Source organism: Oncorhynchus tshawytscha, linkage group LG12 (assembly GCF_018296145.1).
Source record: "Oncorhynchus tshawytscha isolate Ot180627B linkage group LG12, Otsh_v2.0, whole genome shotgun sequence".
In the NCBI taxonomy this organism is placed as follows: Eukaryota; Metazoa; Chordata; class Actinopteri; order Salmoniformes; family Salmonidae; genus Oncorhynchus; species Oncorhynchus tshawytscha.
The window spans coordinates 74236075-74254528 of NC_056440.1; the positions used below are offsets into that span (position 1 = coordinate 74236075).

The window sequence follows — 18454 nt, forward strand, 5'->3', positions numbered from 1 at the left end:
ACCTGACAGAGCTTGAGAGGATCTGCAGAGAAGAATACAGGTGTGCCAAGCTTGAGCATCATACCCAAGAAGACTCATGGCTGTAATCGCTGCCAAAGGTGCTTCAACAGAGTAAAGGGTCTGAATGCTTAAGTAAATGTGATATTTCATTTATTTATTTATTTTATAAATTAGCAACATTTTCTGAAAACTTGTTTTTGCTTTGCCATTATGGGGTATTGTGTGTAGATTGATGATGGTAATTCAATTAATCAATTTTAGAATAAGGCTGTAACCTAACAAAATATGGAAAAGTTCAAGGGGTCCGAATGCAGTGTTCCTGTAATAATGTTGTATGAATATCTCTTAATTCTCAAGCTGAGATCAGTATCTGTCTGGAGAGTGGGTGGTGGGTATAAGTAAGGGGTGGAGACTGAAGATGTTTACTGGTGGAGATGTTCTCATCTTAGTTCTCATCTCTTCTCTGCTCACTCCTCTTGTATCCAGTGACATGAGAGGATGCACCTCTGAAACAGATACTACTACTACTACTACTACTACTACTAGGCCAGACCAGACCAGACACTGGCTACAACCCTCTCTTCTTCTCTCTCCCTCTGTCTATCTGTCTCTCCCTCTCCCTCTATCTCTTCTCTCTATCAATCTCTCTTCCCTCTCTCTATCTGTTTTTTCTTTCTCTCTATCTGTTTTTTCTCTCTCTCTCTCTCTCTCTCTCTCTTTCTGTCTCAGTCTGTCTTTCCTCTCTCTGTCTCTTCTCTCTTCCCTTTCTCTGTCTCTTCTCTCTGTATCTTCTCTCTCTCTCTCTCTCTCTCTGTCTCTTCTCTCTGTATCTTCTCTCTCTCTCTCTCTCTCTCTGTCTCTTCTCTCTGTATCTTCTCTCTCTCTCTCTCTCTCTCTCTTCTCTCTGTATCTTCTCTCTCTCTCTCTCTCTCTGTCTCTTCTCTCTTTCCTCTCTCTGTCTCTTCTCTCTTCCCTTTCTCTGTCTCTTCTCTCTGTATCTTCTCTCTCTCTCTCTCTCTGTCTCTTCTCTCTGTATCTTCTCTCTCTCTCTCTCTCTCTCTGTCTCTTCTCTCTGTATCTTCTCTCTCTCTCTCTCTCTGTCTCTTCTCTGTATCTTCTCTCTCTCTCTCTCTCTCTCTGTCTCTTCTCTCTGTATCTTCTCTCTCTCTCTCTCTCTCTCTCTCTCTCTCTCTTTTCTCTCTCTGTCTCTTCTCTCTTCCCTTTCTCTGTCTCTTCTCTCTGTATCTTCTCTCTCTCTCTCTGTCTGTCTCTCTGTCTCTCCTCTCTATCTGTCTCTTCTCTGTCTGCCTGTATCTTCTCTCTCTCTCTCTCTGTCTCTCTCTCTCTCTCTGTATCTTCTCTCTCTCTCTCTCTGTCTGTCTCTCTGTCTCTCCTCTCTATCTGTCTCTTCTCTGTCTGCCTGTATCTTCTCTCTCTCTCTCTCTGTCTCTCTCTCTCTCTCTCTCTGTATCTTCTCTCTCTCTCTCTCTGTCTGTCTCTCTGTCTCTCCTCTCTATCTGTCTCTTCTCTCTGTCTGCCTGTGCCTTCTCTCTCTTCTCTCTCTCTGTCTCCTCTCTCTTTAACTCTCTTCTCTTTCTGTCTCTTCCCTCTTTATCTGTCTATTCCCTCTGTCCCTCTGTCTCTTCCTCTCTCTATGTTTATCTGAGCTTCTCCTTTCCTCAATCCCGCTGTTTATTTCTTTCCCTATCTCATTATTCTTTGTACCTACCTCCTTCTTCCACTCACTGTCCTGTCTCTCTGTCGTCCTTGTACTCTCTCTGTTTCTCCCCCCTCCCCCTGCTTTCCTTTCTCCCTCTCTCACCCTATCCTTCCCCCTTCTGTCTCCCCCCTCTCCTCTCCCTCCTTGCCCAAGTCAAGCATGCAGAACAAGTCAGGTCTCTCTAGCAGACCAGAATGCTTTCTCAGAGTACTCACCTTTCACCCAGGGAGAAGGAGAGGCGACATCACACACAGACAGAGACACACACAGAGCCCCAGCCCAACAGAGAGGAGAACATGATAACACAATAACACTGAGCCTATAGGAAGAAACACACACTGTCCCGCCACACCTAATTAGAGACTGCAGCCCTTTGACACGGTCTGTCCTCCCACCTCATCCGTGACGGATACACATCACGTCACACAAAGCATTGCCACCTGCTGTTCCAATGGGCTAATGCTAACGACACACTACTACTATCTAATACCAAAAAGGGTCATTTGACTGTCTCCATAGGAGGACCCTTTGAAGAACCCATTTTGGTTCCAGGTAGAATTATTTGGGTTTCCATGTAGAACCCTCCCTTTCCACAGAAGGTTCTACATGGAATCCTAAAAGAGTCCTACCTGAAACCAAAACCGGTTCTCCTATGGCCGCAGAACCCTTTTTAGTTTTAGATAGTAGTAGTCTGTTGTTAGCATTAGCCCATTGGAACAGCAGGTGACAATGCTTTGTGTGACGTGATGTGCGTCCGTCATTGACCATTTACACTTACTCAGTTAACCATCATTTGATGGCACTGTGTCCATGTCATCTCCGTTTCATCTCTGTGACATCTCTGCTGCTCCTTTACGTCACTCACTGGTTTGTACCTGTGTGTGTGTGTGTGTGTGTGTGTGTGTGTGTGTGTGCGGCACTCTGAACACAGATGGGATCAGCGTGTAACACTTGAACTGGTCAGTTCTATTCCTTCCCCTCTATAGTCTATGGCCGAAGCTCTCAGAGAACTGTTGATATTTTTGGGTGACAAGATAGACATGACACCAGGTGAGAAAATGTACACGTGTCAAAGATATGCTGAAAACGAATGATCCTGTCATCCAGAGGACAATCCATTACTGGACAGACTGTGGAGGGGGGGACCTCTTGGTTTTTATTTCTACAGTATGTGTTAATAAGGAAGATATACAGTACAGTAAAGATCAGGTTACACTCTCTGACATGCACAATAGTCTTGTGTTGTCCTTGTTGTCATTATTACAGACCTGGTGAGGAAAAATGGAAGGATAAATATCTCTGTATAATTGATTATTCATCCAAAATGTATTGTAAAATGGAATAAACTGGACTTGTCTCAAAACATTATTATCATTGTAATCTATAATCAAATATTACAGTCTGTCCATTTTCTGTCAGCAGCTCCAGGGGTCCCTGACCAGCCCTCTCTATGTGTCCCTGGGGAATGGAGGGAAACGGGGAGCCATGACCGGCCCTGTGGGGACCTTGCCCCTGGCCCTCCAGTAGGACTAACAGATGCTCAGTAATCTGTGTGAAAGGCGATCCACCCCTTAATGGGATTGTTTCTGTTACACCTCCAAGACACCCAGTTGTCCAACCAGCCGTCCAACCAGCCGTCAGGCACTATGTCCCCCCCACCACTAAAGCCAACCCAACTGCTGCTCTGCTCTGCTCTGCTCTGCACCACCACCACAGCTGCTCTGCTCTGTTCCAGGTCTGTCCCCAGGTGGACATCAGGACTTCACACCTCTCAATGGTCAAACAGCTGAGAGCCATGGTGAGAAGAGAGGAGGAGTGGGAGGAAAATAGGGAGGAATCATCTCACTTGAAGCACAAGGGTGACATAGTGACTAAGCAAAAAGTGCAGTTATGTCAGGCTTAGAGTTAGCAGGGGGAGGGGACGTGAGAGGAGGGGAGGTTGATCGACAGCTGCCTTCCTGAAATGGGGATACAGAGAGGCACGCTTGGGGCAGAGAGATAAAGAGAAGGAGAGAGAGAGAGAAAGAGAGGGAGAAAGAGAGAGATAAGGAGGAGGTAGAGAGAGTGAGGAGGGATAAGAGAGAGAGAGGTAGAGAGGTAGAGAGGTAGAGGTAGAGAGGTAGAGAGGTAGAGAAAGGTAGAGGTAGAGAGAGGTAGAGAGAGGTAGAGAGAGGTAGAGAGAGGTAGAGAGAGGTAGAGAGAGGTAGAGAGAGGTAGAGGTAGAGAGAGGTAGAGAGGTAGAGAGAGGTAGAGGTAGAGGTAGAGAAAGGTAGAGGTAGAGGAGGTAGAGAGAGGTAGAGGTAGAGGTAGAGGTAGAGAGGTAGAGAGAGGTAGAGGTAGAGAGGTAGAGAGAGGTAGAGAGAGGTAGAGGTAGAGAGGTAGAGAGAGGTAGAGGTAGAGGTAGAGAAAGGTAGAGGTAGAGAGAGGTAGAGGTAGAGAGAGGTAGAGAGAGGTAGAGAGAGGTAGAGAGAGGTAGAGAGAGGTAGAGGTAGAGAGAGGTAGAGAGAGAGAGTAAAATGGAGTGTGAGATATAAAAAAGAGAGGGGAAAGAGAGAGCAAGATAATTAGAAAAATAAAGAGAAAGAGAGAGAGATGGGGCAATATCCCCATCAGGTCCTGCTCCTCAGAGGGTAAAAGTACTGTAACATCAGACATCTCTCTCCCATCACATTACCTCCGGCAGCAGCAGTAAAACTGTCCCTGTCATAAGCTCAATGTACTTGTCAAAATGATGTGTTTATCCACCTCCTACCTATTGTCTGGCACAATGGCCACCCAGTGTGGATTTCCTTCTGCGTGTGAAATGACAGATTCAGTCCTTTCTTGCCTAGTGGGCTTCAAAAGCCAGCTATGTGTCATCTGTGAGTACAATGTGAAGAGTACAGAGGATATGGTTACTCTGTGAGAGGTAAGCATGCTGCATTCATGCGTATGATTCCTTTGAGATGTTAAAAGTCCAAAACAACACAGGATGGGAAGATCTGCTTAATGTAAACACTACATAGTTATTTTTTTTGTTTGTTTATCTGCTGGCCCCAGCCGCGAACTCAGGCTCTGTGTGTAGTTAACCAACCCTCTGCCCATTCATCGCCATTTTACCTGTTTCAGCTGATTAGCTGTTGTTGTCTTAGCTAGCTCTCAAAATCAACACCTGTGATTACTTTATGCCTTGCTGTATGCCTCTCTCATATGTCAATATGCCTTGTATACTGTTGTTTAGGTTAGTTATCATTGTTTTAGTTTACAATGGAACCCCTAGTTCCACTCAATATACCTCTGATACCTCCTTTGTCCCACCTCCCACACATGCGGTGACCTCACCCATTATAACCAGCTTATCCAGAGATACAACCTCTCTTATCATCACTCTGTGCCTGGGCTTACCTCCGCAGTACCCGCACCCCACCATACCCTGTCTGCACATTATGCCCTGAATCTATTCTACCACGCCCAGAAATCTGCTCCTTTTTAGTCTTTGTCCCCAACGCTCTAGGCGACCAGTTTTTATATCCTTTAGCCGTACCCTCATCCTACTCCTCTGTTCCTCGGGTGATGTGGAGGTAAACCCAGGCCCCGCGTGTCCCCAGGCACCCTCATTTGTTGACTTCTGTGATCGAAAATACCTTGGTTTCATGCATGTCAACATCAGAAGCCTCCTCCCTACGTTTGTTTTACTCACTGCTTTAGCACACTCCGCCAACCCTGATGTCCTTGCCGTGTCTGAATCCTGGCTTAGGAAGGCCACCAACAATTCTGAGATTTCCATAGAGCTACAACATTTCCCGTCAAGATAGAACTGCGAAAGGGGGAGGAGTTGCAATCTACTGCAGAGAGAGCCTGCAAAGTTCTGTCATACTTTCCAGGTCTATACCCAAACAGTTTGAACTTCGAATTAAAAACATTAACCTCTCCAGAAATAAGTCTCTCACTGTTGCCGCCTGCTATCGACCCCCCTCCGCTCCCAGCTGTGCCCTGGACACCATTTGTGAATTTATCACCCCCCATCTAGCTTCAGAGTTTGTTCTGTTAGGTGACCTAAACTGGGATATGCTCAACACCCCGGCAGTCCTGCAATCTAAGCTAGATGCCCTCAACCTCACACAAATCATCAAGGAACCCACCAGGTACAACCCTAAATCCGTAAACATGGGCACCCTCATAGACATTATCCTGACCAACTTGCCCTCCAAATACACCTCCGCTGTTTTCAATCATGATCTCAGCGATCACTGCCTCATTGCCTGTATCCGCTATGGGTCCACGGTCAAACGACCACCCTTCATCACTGTCAAACGCTCCCTAAAACACTTCTGTGAGCAGGCCTTTCTAATCGACCTGGCCCGGGTATCCTGGAAGGATATTGACCTCATCCCGTCAGTCGAGTATGCCTGGTCGTTCTTTAAAATTAATTTCCTCACCAGCTTAGATAAGCATGCCCCGTTCAAAAAATGCAGAACTAAGAACAGATATAGCCCTTGGTTCACTCCAGACCTGCCTGCCCTTGACCAGCACATAAACATCCTGTGGCAGACTGCCATAGCATCTAAACCTGGACCAGTACAAATCAGCTGGGATAGACAATCTGGACCCTTTCTAAAACTCTCCGCCGCCATTGTTGCAACCCCTATTACCAGCCTTTTCAACCTCTCTTTCGTATCGTCCGAGATCCCTAATGATTGGAAAGCTGCCGCGGTCAACCCCCTCTTCAAAGGGGGTGAACCCTAGACCCAGACTGTATCCATCCTGCCCTGCCTATCTAAAGTCTTCGAAAGCCAAGTTCATAAACAGATCACTGACCATTTCGAATCCCACCGTACCTTCTCCGCTGTGCAATCCGGCTTCCGAGCCGGTCACGGGTGCACCTCAGCCACACTCAAGGTGCTAAACGATATCATAACCGCCATCGATAAAAGACAGTACCGTGCAGCCGTCTTCATCGACCTGGCCAAGGCTTTCGACTCTGTCAATCACCGTATTCTTATCGGCAGACACAATAGCCTTGGTTTTTCTGACGACTGCATCGCCTGGTTCACCAACTACTTTGCAGACAGAGTTCAGTGTGTCAAATCGGAGGGCATGTTGTCCAGACCTCTGGCAGTCTCTATGGAGGTACCACAGGGTTCAATTCTCGGGCCAACTCTTTTCTCTGTATATATCAATGATGTCGCTCTTGCTGCGGGCGATTCCCTGATCCACCTCTACGCAGACAACACCATTCTGTATACTTCTGGCCCTTCCTTGGACACTGTGCTAACTAACCTCCAAACGAGCTACAATGCCATACAACACTCCTTCCGTGGCCTCCAACTGCTCTTAAACGCTAGTAAAACCAAATGCATGCTTTTCAACCGTTCGCTGCCCGCACCCGCCCGCCCGACTAGCATCACCACCCTGGACGGTTCCGACCTAGAATATGTGAACAACTATAAATACCTAGGTGTCTGGCTAGACTGTAAACTCTCCTTCCAGACTCATTTTAAACATCTCCAATCCAAAATTTAATCTAGAATCAGCTTTCTATTTCGCAACAAAGCCTCCTTCACTCACGCCGCCAAACTTACCCTAGTAAAACTGACAATCCTACCGATCCTCGACTTCGGCGATGTCATCTACAGAATAGCTTCCAACGCTCTACTCAGCAAACTGGATGCAGTCTATCACAGTGCCATCCGTTTTGTTACCAAATCACCTTATACCACCCACCACTGCGACCTGTATGCTCTAGTCGGCTGGCCCTCACTACATATTCGTCGCCAGACCCACTGGCTCCAGGTCATCTATAAGTCTATGCTAGGTAAAGCTCCGCCTTATCTCAGTTCACTGGTCACGATAACACCACCTACCCGTAGCACACGTTCCAGCAGGTATATCTCACTGATCATTCCCAAAGCCAACACCTCATTTGGCCGCCTTTCCTTCCAGTTCTCTGCTGCCAGTAACTGGAACGAATTGCAAAAATCGCTGAAGTTGGAGACTTTTATATCCCTCACCAACTTTAAACATCAACTATCTGAGCAGCTAACCGATCACTGCAGCTGTACATAGTCCATCTGTAAATCTGTAAATAGCCCACCTACCTCATCCCCATACTGTTTTAATTTGATTTACTTTTCTGCTCTTTTGCACACCAGTATCTCTTCTTGCACATCATCATTGGTACCTTTCTCCAGATCTGTGCTTCGACACAATCCTGTCTCGGAGCTCTACGAACAATTCCATTGACCTCATGGCTTGGTTTTGCTCTGAAATGCACTGTCAAGTGTGGGACCATTTTTTTTTCATCATCATTTTTCTGCTCATTTATACTAAATTGTAATTATTCACTCCTATGGCCTATTTATTGCTTGCCTCATGCCTTTGGCACACACTGTATATAGACTTTCTTTTCTCTACTGTGTCGTTGACTTCTTTGTGTTATTGGCTTGTTTATTGTTTACTCCATGTGTAACTCTGTGTTGTCTGTGTCACACTGCTGTGCTTTATCTTGGCCAGGTCGCAGTTGCAAATGAGAACTTGTTCTCAACTAGCCTACCTGGTTAAATAAAGGTGAAATTAAATTAAATAAAAAAATTAAATAATAGTTGTTATGCCAACGTCTTAAACACAGTTAAGGAGAAGATTAATACAAGGAAAGGGGATACATAATCAGTTGCAAAACTGAATGCATTCAACAAAATATGTCTTCTGTATTTAACTGCTGAATCAGAGAGTTTCAGGGGGTTGCATTAAGCGACATCAACGGCGCCTGCCTTGCTCAAGGGCAGATTTTTCCAATTTGCCAGCTTTCGGTTACTGGCCCAACACTCTTAAGCACTAGGCTACCTGACGCCAAGATGGATGCTTTAAAAACGTTCCTAAAAGGCTAAACACAGACAGACACTCTACTTTAAATCTGACACTCTACTTTAATCTTGGCACTCTACTTTAATCTTAACACTCTACTTTAATCTTAACACTCTACTTTAATCTTAACACTCTTCTTTAATCCGGACACTCTTCTTTAATCCGGACACTCTACTTTAATCAGGACACTCTACTTTAATCCGGACACTCTACTTTAATCCGGACACTCTTCTTTAACCCTGACACTGTTCTCTAACCCTGACACTCTTTTTAATCCGGACACTCCACTTTAACCTTGATGCTGTTCTTTAACCCTGACACTGTTCTTTAACCCGGACACTGTTCTTTAATGCTGACTGTTCATTAACCCTGACACTGTTCTTTAACACTGACACTCTACTTTAACCCTGACACTGTTCTTTAATCCGGACACTCTACTTTAACCTTGACACTGTTCTTTAACCCCGACACTGTTCTTTAACCCTGACACTCTTTTTTAATCCGGACACTCTACTTTAACCCGGACACTGTGCTTTAATCCTGACACTGTGCTTTAATCCTGACACTGTGCTTTAATCCTGACACTGTGCTTTAATCCTGACACTGTGCTTTAATCCTGACACTGTGCTTTAATCCTGACACTGTTCTTTAACCCTGACACTGTTCTTTAACCCTGACACTGTTCTTTAACCCTGACACTGTTCTTTAACCCGGACACTCTACTTTAATCCGGACACTCTACTTTAACCTTGACGCTGTTCTTTAAACCTGACACTTCTTAAATCTGGACACACTACTTTAACCCTGACACTGTTCTTTAACCCTGACACTGTTCTTTAACCCTGACACTGTTCTTTAACCCGGACACTCTACTTTAATCCGGACACTCTACTTTAACCTTGACGCTGTTCTTTAAACCTGACACTTCTTAAATCTGGACACACTACTTTAACCCTGACACTGTTCTTTAACCCTGACACTGTTCTTTAACCCTGACACTGTTCTATAATTTTAACAATCTACTTTAATCCGGACACTCTTCTTTAATCCAGACACTCTAACCCTGACATGGTTCTTTAATCCTGACACTCTTCTTTAATCCTGACAGTGTTCTTTAACCCTGACACTGTTTTTAATCCTGACTGTTCTTTAACCCTGGCACTGTTCTTTAACCCTGACACAGTTCTTTAATCCTGACTGTTCTTTAACCCTGATACGGTTCTTTAATCCTGACTGTTCTTTAACCCGGACACTGTTCTTTAATCCTGACTGTTCATTAACCCTGACACTGTGCTTTAATCCTGACACTGTGCTTTAATCCTGACACTGTGCTTTAATCCTGACACTGTTCTTTAATCCTGACTGTTCTTTAACTCTGACACTGTTCCTTAATCTTGACTGTTCTTTAACCCTGTCACTGTTCTTTAATCCAGACACTGTTCTTTAATCCAGACACTGTTCTTTAACCCTGACTGTTCTTTAACCCTGACACTGTTCTTTAACCCTGACACTGTTCTTTAACCCTGACACTGTTCTTTAACCCTGACACTGTTCTATAACCCTGACACGGTTCTTTAACCCTGACACGGTTCTATAATTTTAACAATCTACTTTAATCCGGACACTCTTCTTTAATCCAGACACTCTAACCCTGACATGGTTCTTTAATCCTGACACTCTTCTTTAATCCTGACTGTTCTTTAACCCTGACACTGTTTTTTAACCCTGACACTGTTTTTTAACCCTGACACTGTTTTTTAACCCTGACACTGTTTTTTAACCCTGACACGGTTCTTTAATCCTGACTGTTCTTTAACCCGGACACTGTTCTTTAACCTGGACACTGTTCTTTAATCCTGACTGTTCATTAACCCTGACACGGTTCTTTAATGCTGACTGTCCTTTAACCCTGACACTGTCCTTTAACCCTGACACTGTTCTATAATTTTAACAATCTACTTTAATCCGGACACTCTTCTTTAATCCAGACACTCTAACCCTGACATGGTTCTTTAATCCTGACACTCTTCTTTAATCCTGACTGTTCTTTAACCCTGACACTGTTTTTAATCCTGACTGTTCTTTAACCCTGACACTGTTTTTAATCCTGACTGTTCTTTAACCCTGACACTGTTTTTAATCCTGACTGTTCTTTAACCCTGACACTGTTTTTAATCCTGACTGTTCTTTAACCCTGACACTGTTTTTAATCCTGACTGTTCTTTAACCCTGACACTGTTTTTTAACCCTGACACTGTTTTTTAATCCTGACACTGTGCTTTAACCCTGACACTGTTCTTTAATCCTGACACTCTTCTTTAATCCTGACTGTTCTTTAACCCTGACACTGTTCTTTAACCCTGACACTGTTCTTTAATCCTGACTGTTCTTTAACCCTGACACTGTTTTTTAACCCTGACACTGTTTTTTAACCCTGACACTGTTTTTTAACCCTGACACTGTTTTTTAACCCTGACTGTTCTTTAACCCTGACACTGTTCTTTAACCCTGACACAGTTCTTTAATCCTGATACGGTTCTTTAATCCTGATTGTTCTTTAACCCGGACACTGTCCTTTAACCCGGACACTGTCCTTTAACCCGGACACTGTCCTTTAACCCGGACACTGTCCTTTAACCCGGACACTGTCCTTTAACCCGGACACTGTCCTTTAACCCTGACACGGTTCTTTAACCCTGACACGGTTCTTTAACCCTGACCCTGACACGGTTCTTTAACCCTGACACTGTGCCTTAATCCTGACTGTTCTTTAATCCTGACACGGTTCTTTAATCCTGACATGGTTCTTTAATCCTGACACGGTTCTTCACAGAGCTGTGACAGAATATCCAGGGTGCAGTTGAGGGGCCAGGGGACACAGTTCAGGGGTCCCACTCCAACTCCAGCCTTTTCAATTAGGCTCTGGCCCTACCAGGAGGGATTTATGAACATCACCTACCACCCCTCTAAATGACCCAGGGGCAACATCCCCCCCACACACACTATATCAAGCCTCCCAGTACACTCAAAAGCAGTGACCTAAGGTACAAACGGTACACCTCCCAGGCCTTGACTAAAAGCAAACTATTGTTGTCACACACACACACACACACACACACACACACACACACACACACACACACACACACACACACACACACACACACACACACACACACACACACACACACACACACACACAGAGGACCTGTGTTATTCACATATAGAGGTCAGTGGTAATTATTTAGAACAGGTTCAGTTCAAAGGTAACCAATAAAAAAAATCCAATATGGCAAATGTGTGGGTCCTAGTTTGAGTTGAGTTTGAGTTTATTTTTATTTTTACAGGGACAGTGCACATTAATCAACGTTTCAGTAAAAGTGCCGGTTTTAGCCAGCCGGCTAATTTTCAACCGCAGTCCCTGGGCAGGTTATTAAAAACAATTACAATATAGACAATAGCAACATAGAACAAGCAAGACATAGCAACATAGGACAAGCAAGACGTAGCATACAGACAGAGCAACACAGGACAAGCAAGACATAGCATACAGACAGAGCAACGTAGGACAAGCAAGACGTAGCATACAGACAGAGCAACATAGGACAAGCAAGACGTAGCATATAGACAGAGCAACATAGAACAAAAAAAGACTAAATTCATAAAAGCAACAAAGTGTTTCCACACCTCACAAGCTACAGACAACAGACAACATGGAGAGCGGCAACACACAGCTAGGGACCATGTTCACAAATCTGATTGACCTTTAGCCATGTCTTCAAGCATTTTGTGAAAGTGTGATATGTGGTGCAGTTATGTGTGTCTGATGGCAGTGTATTCCAGACATGGGAAGCTCTCACAGAGAATGCAGATTTACTAAAGGTGCTTTTCCTTAGGGGAACTATACAGTCACCTCTCATGGCAGACCTTGTGGATCTGCTGCCATATGTCTGGGTTTTCTGTTTAACAAAAATATTGAGTGGAGGGGGAGCCAGGCCATTAAGGGTCTTGAATACAAGACATGCGTCGGTGTATTGCACAAGATTTTCCCAACTCAAGAGCTCATGCTTTCTAAGGATGTGACAATGATGATGGCTATTGGGCTTCCTATCAAGCACTTTGAGAGCCTGTTTGTAGACAGACTGAATAGGTTTTAATGTTGTACAGCAAGCTTGGGTCCAACTAGTCAAGCAGTATGTTAAGTGGGGGAGTATCATAGATTTGAAGTACAGTTTTGCTACCTTTGTAGTCAAACAATTTCGTATAAATCGGAAATTAGCTAGGTTGAATTTGGTTATTTGAATGACCTTTTTCACATGCTTTTTAAAAGAGAGGTTGGAATCAAGTATGATGCCAAGGTACTTCAAATCGTTATATCAATATACTGTATAATACAGAAACAGGACAGATGACAACCTAGACACGCGAGTCAAGTGATTGAAATCCCTGGTTTCTCCACATCCTGCAGCCTCTGGACGGCATCAATCTATAGGTGTTGATCATTAAATGAAGGACTAGCTGTGATTAACGAGTTCTTCAAAAAGCAGGAATCGGCTGCAATCTGAGTCCTGCAGGCGTTGATGGGATCCATTTTAAGGGGAAACTATGTATATGTCCCAAATGGCACCCTATTTCCTGTATAGTGCACTACTTTTCACCAAAGCCAAATGGGGCCTGGTCAAAAGTAACGCACTATATAGGGAATAGAGTGGCATTTGGAACGGTATCTATTTGTGACGTCTATAATGTTATGCTTTAGCCAGCGGTCTTCATTTTAATTAAAAATCTCTCACTCCCTAAGAGTTATGGAATGTTCTCTGAAGGCTGCTGGCAGGACTGTGAATGAAATACCACATAACAAATTGTGTGAGAGAATCAAGTAAGCAACCGCCAATACCTACACCGTCAACTGGGAATATGTGCCCAGAATATATCAACTTGCTATGCTTCGTTAGCTAACACCCTCTGATATGAAATGAGCCAAATATAACATATATTATATATAACTAACACAGATGTTATCTAAAATAGGGGTAGGGTTGTAGAGAATCCAAGAACCATGAATGTAATAAGAAATCTTAGGTGCCACTACAGAACCACTACAGAATGTTGGTCAGAACAAGGGAGAGGCGGATGTCCAGGTTAAGGTGAGTTTAATGGAAGATGTCCACACTCACACACACATATCTGACCATTCATGGTTAAGATAACTGAGAATCATGTCCAGTGTTATGTCGTGTGTGTAGGTGGCAGGGAAGTCAGGCGCAGGAGAATCAAACCGCCCGAACAAGGAGAGGCATCGACTTCGGTAGAAGACCGGTGACGTCGACCGCCGAGCACCGCCCGAACAAGGAGAGGCATCGACTTCGGTAGAAGACCGGTGACGTCGACCGCTGAGCACCGCCCGAACAAGGAGAGGCAACGACTTCGGTAGAAGACCGGTGACGTCGACCGCCGAGCACCGGCCGAACAAGGAGAGGCAACGACTTCGGTAGAAGACCGGTGACGTCGACCGCCGGGCACCGCCCGAACAAGGAGAGGCAACGACTTCGGTAGAAGACCGGTGACGTCGACCGCCGAGCACCGCCCGAACAAGGAGAGGCAACGACTTCGGAGGAAGTCGTGACATCCAGTGAGAACTGACATTAACTATGTGGTTTTTTAGATGTACGTACAATTTAACATCAGACATACAAGGATTCAGCCCACAGGAGGAAAAGTTCAGCAGGAGGGTAAACTGTGGAAGTGCTCATTTATTTATTTATCTATTTAACCTTTATTTAATTAGGCAAGTCACTTAAGAATATATTCTTATTTACAATGACGGCCTACCCCGGCCAAACCTTAACTCGGAAGACGCTGGGCCAATTGTGTGCCACCCTATGGGACTCTTAATCACGGCCGGTTGCAAAACAGCCTGGAATTGAACCAGGGTCTGTAGTGATGCCTCTAGCACTGAGATGCAGTGCCTTACACCGCTGTGCTGCTCGGGAGCCCATCAGGATGGGGAAAGCACGTTTCTGACCACACAGCGTGCTGGGGTCATAGAATAACTGAAACTGAAGTCCTGGGAATCAAGGCCACTGATAGGCTGAAGGAGATGTGGTAATAAGTATTTGGCATGACCTTGACCAATAAGACACTAACAAAAGTGGGGGTCCTCTGAATGGGAGACTAAGCTGCCCGACTAGAACAACCAGAAGGGATGGCTAGAATGAGCTGACTGAAGTTGGCCGTTTCAACATCTACCGTAGATAAAACAAGATGAATAAAACTGGTGGTTAAAAGATACCTACAGGACCTCAATATAATGAATCATGTCCCATTTGTAGTGATGTCACGTCAGCCATAGACTTCCCATGTCTGCTTGCTGTAAATAGTTTCAACAATATAAGGCTCCTGGTCATATTCCTTGACACCTGTGTTTAACGATTGTGTAATGATGACTATTTAGCAAATCATGTTAAAATGCTGTAAATGAGCGAATAAGAGAATGACCTGGTACCTCACTGACATCAGATAAGATCACTCAACCCAGGGCAACACAAGGTAATATACCCCCAAATACATAACCCTTCTACTTTACATTGGTAGAACAAATTCCCCTGCTTTATATCATATTCCGGTCACTTTTTACTGTAGCCATTACCGGAGCCTAGGCCTTGCACTATGCAACATACATTTCCCTGTTCCCAAAACACTGCAGTCCGTCATCTTTATTCAAGTTCACTTTGCAAAGACCTCCATCACAGCTCCTGCTTTGGCTTAATAGACTGTAGTTCTCTCAATGTCACCATAACTCACAGAGCTCTACAATCCTCTGACCTGCAGATATTGTTCACCATGCTTCTACACTATGGAGTCTATATCAATTGGGACACAATAGCATTGAGGAGGTACTTCAAATATCACATCAGCATTTCCACTGTTGCAATAAAGACCAACACAAATATTGTCACCATTAGGGTTGCAACAATCTGAGAACTTTCCACAAGTTCCCCAGTTTTCCCCAAAATCCCTGTTGGAAGATCCAGGAATCAGGAGGGGGAAACCAGGAAATCCAGAATCCTCCAAACAGGAGTTCTGGAAAACCTAGGAATCTTAGGAAAGTTGCTGTATTTTTTCAACCCTAGTCACCGTAACTCATAGTGCTACACTATTCCGACCTACAGCTATTGTTACCATGCTGGCCCCTTGCTCTGTAGAAACTGAGGATACAATAGTATTGAGGAGCTTCAAATGTCAGGCCAGCATTGCCACAGTAGCAGTGAGGGTCAATGAGGAGGACAATGGGGGGATGTTGTGAGGGTCTGGATTGGAGAGGCTATGCAGGAGGTGTTGAGGGGGACATGGCAGGCGTAGTGATGGGGGGCAATGTTGTGGGGGTCAGCGGTGCATCTTGTTTATGTGTCCAGGTTGAGAGAAGAAGATGGAAGTAATGAATTAGAGTGGAGCCTGTGAGGCATTAGAGATTAGCCTGGAGAAAGTGTTCCAGAGAGGAAAGGGCAGGGGGTCAGGGGGTCAGAGGTGAGACATATACCACCAACTGTTGTCACATACACTGCATGTTTATCAACCAGGGCTGGGGGACAATCTCTTATTGCAGGATGACGAGGAGAGATAACATACATGTTATAAGGGTTATAAACTGACTGGTATTGGACTCTCAGTCAGTTAGAATAGAAAATAATGGAATAGAATAGAATTGACATTATTTGACTGATAGAGCATGCAAATACATTTGGCATGCCAGTTATCTAAGGCATTAGCGTACAGCGTCAACACCGATGATCAATAGGACTGACAGGAAGAGAGACCATAGTCAGTGAATAGTAGTCAGATGCTCAGACACAGAATAAATAATAATAATAAATTGTGTGACATATGGGGAGGAATCCAGCGGCCCTAGCTCCAGCCGTGGGTCCTAGCCCTGCTCTGCTGCTCTGAGAGGAGATGAATAAAACAACTCTATAAATAAGTTTTCCCAAGGCACCATGGTCACAAACTCTGTGTGCTCCCTCTGATCCCTGAGCCAGCAGCATACCACCCTGCATACCACTGCTGGCTTGCTTTTGAAGCTAAGCAGGGTTGGTCCTGGTCTGTCCCTGGATGGGAGACCAGATTCTGATAGAAGTGGTGTTGGAGGGCCAGTGGGAGGCACTCTTTCCTCTGGTCTTAAAAATATCCCAATTCCCCAGGCCAGTGATTGGGGACACTGCCCTGTGTAGGGTGCCGTCTTTTGGATGGGACGTTAAACAGCTGTCTTGACTCTCTGTGGTCATTAAAGATCCCATGGCACTTATCGTAAGAGTAGGGGTGTTAACCCCGGTGTCCTGGCTAAATTCCCAATCTTGCCATCAAACCGTCACCTAATAATCTCCAGTTTACAATTGGCTCATTCATCCCCCTCCTCTCCCCTGTAACTATTCCCCAGGTTGTTGCTGCAAATGAGAATGTGTTCTCAGTCAACTTACCTGGTAAAATAATGAATAAATAATAAGAAACAAGCATTAGAGGGGGAAATAAAGAGAGAGAGAGAGAGAGAGGTCAACCTCAGGACTGAGTCAGAGAGCTACAGTCATTAACACAGTGGCAGTACCTTTGTGTTTATGTTTGACAGAGATATTGTTATTCTAACAGTGAAACATTGTAGGGAGGAAGACCTCTGAAGGAGTCATAAAATCCAATGACGCCTCAGATGATCTGAATCTATCTGAGTAATAGGTGAACCGGCCGACCGGTGTGCATTGTTGTGGCTTGCTTTGACGTCATTTCCTGTTGCTAGGACAGTAAGTGATGGCAACTTGCGTGAGTGAACCAGAACCATTCAGAGTGTGATGAGCTCATCTTTCATTTGATATTTTTTACATATACAGTATATCACATAAATATCTTTGTGCGTGTGTGGTGAAAAACTCTTCAAAGTTGCGACCACTAAGTTGGTGATAGCGGTTCTCTATAGGTGCTCTCCAGTGTCACTGCTCTGGAATGGAGACGGTCTGCCTCAAGTCTCAATTCCAATGTGAGATCGGTGTGCCAACATGTTAAGTAAGTCAACCCAACTGTCATAACATCAGCACAATAATATGTGTCTTGTATATCATGCATCACAGGCGAAAGGTTACAAACAACGATAAACTGGGTGAACAAGATAACAAACAGATATGAAGATGAGATGGTGGTCGACAGTGAAAAAGTGTAGGGTGTGTTGTTCTCTGACACCTTGGGACAAAGCTGTCTGCTCTACGCTATTTGGCCATCATGGTCCATGGCTAATGTTATTAAACAGAGTGCTGCTCTGCTGCCTCTCTCTCTCTCCCTCTCTCTCTGTGTGTGTCTCTCTGACCTAATGATGATCACTGGTGTCAGCTGCTGCTAGCCTGCTACAGGCCAAGGGCATCTGACATTTTTAACCAGATTTGATTCTCCATCACTGTTTATCTCCCCCTGTTGGGTCCTCTCCCTTTCTCTCTCCCGCTCTGTTTTCTCTTTCTCTTCTTTCCTCTTCTCTCTACACCCTTCTGCACCCCTTCTATTTCTCATCTCTCTCTCTGTCCTGCGTCTCTCTCTCTGCCTTACCCATCCGTGTAATCCCCAGTATGTGTGATGATGATCGTTGTCTAACCCTGTCCTCTCTGTCCTGCGTCTCTCTCTCTGCCTTACCCATCCGTGTAATCCCCAGTATGTGTGATGATGATCATTGTCTAACCCTGTCCTCTCTGTCCTGCGTCTCTCTCTCTGCCTTACCCATCCGTGTAATCCCCAGTATGTGTGATGATGATCATTGTCTAACCCTGTCCTCTCTGTCCTGCGTCTCTCTCTCTGCCTTACCCATCCGTGTAATCCCCAGTATGTGTGATGATGATCATTGTCTAACCCTGTCCTCTCTGT

General features: G+C 44.8%; 1 pseudogene; it reads left to right on the forward strand.

The window, feature by feature from the left end:
- The window catches only part of LOC121847872, a 92155-nt pseudogene extending 88908 nt beyond the window's left edge, over positions 1-3247 (forward strand).
- Positions 3248-18454: the final 15207 nt, after the last annotated feature.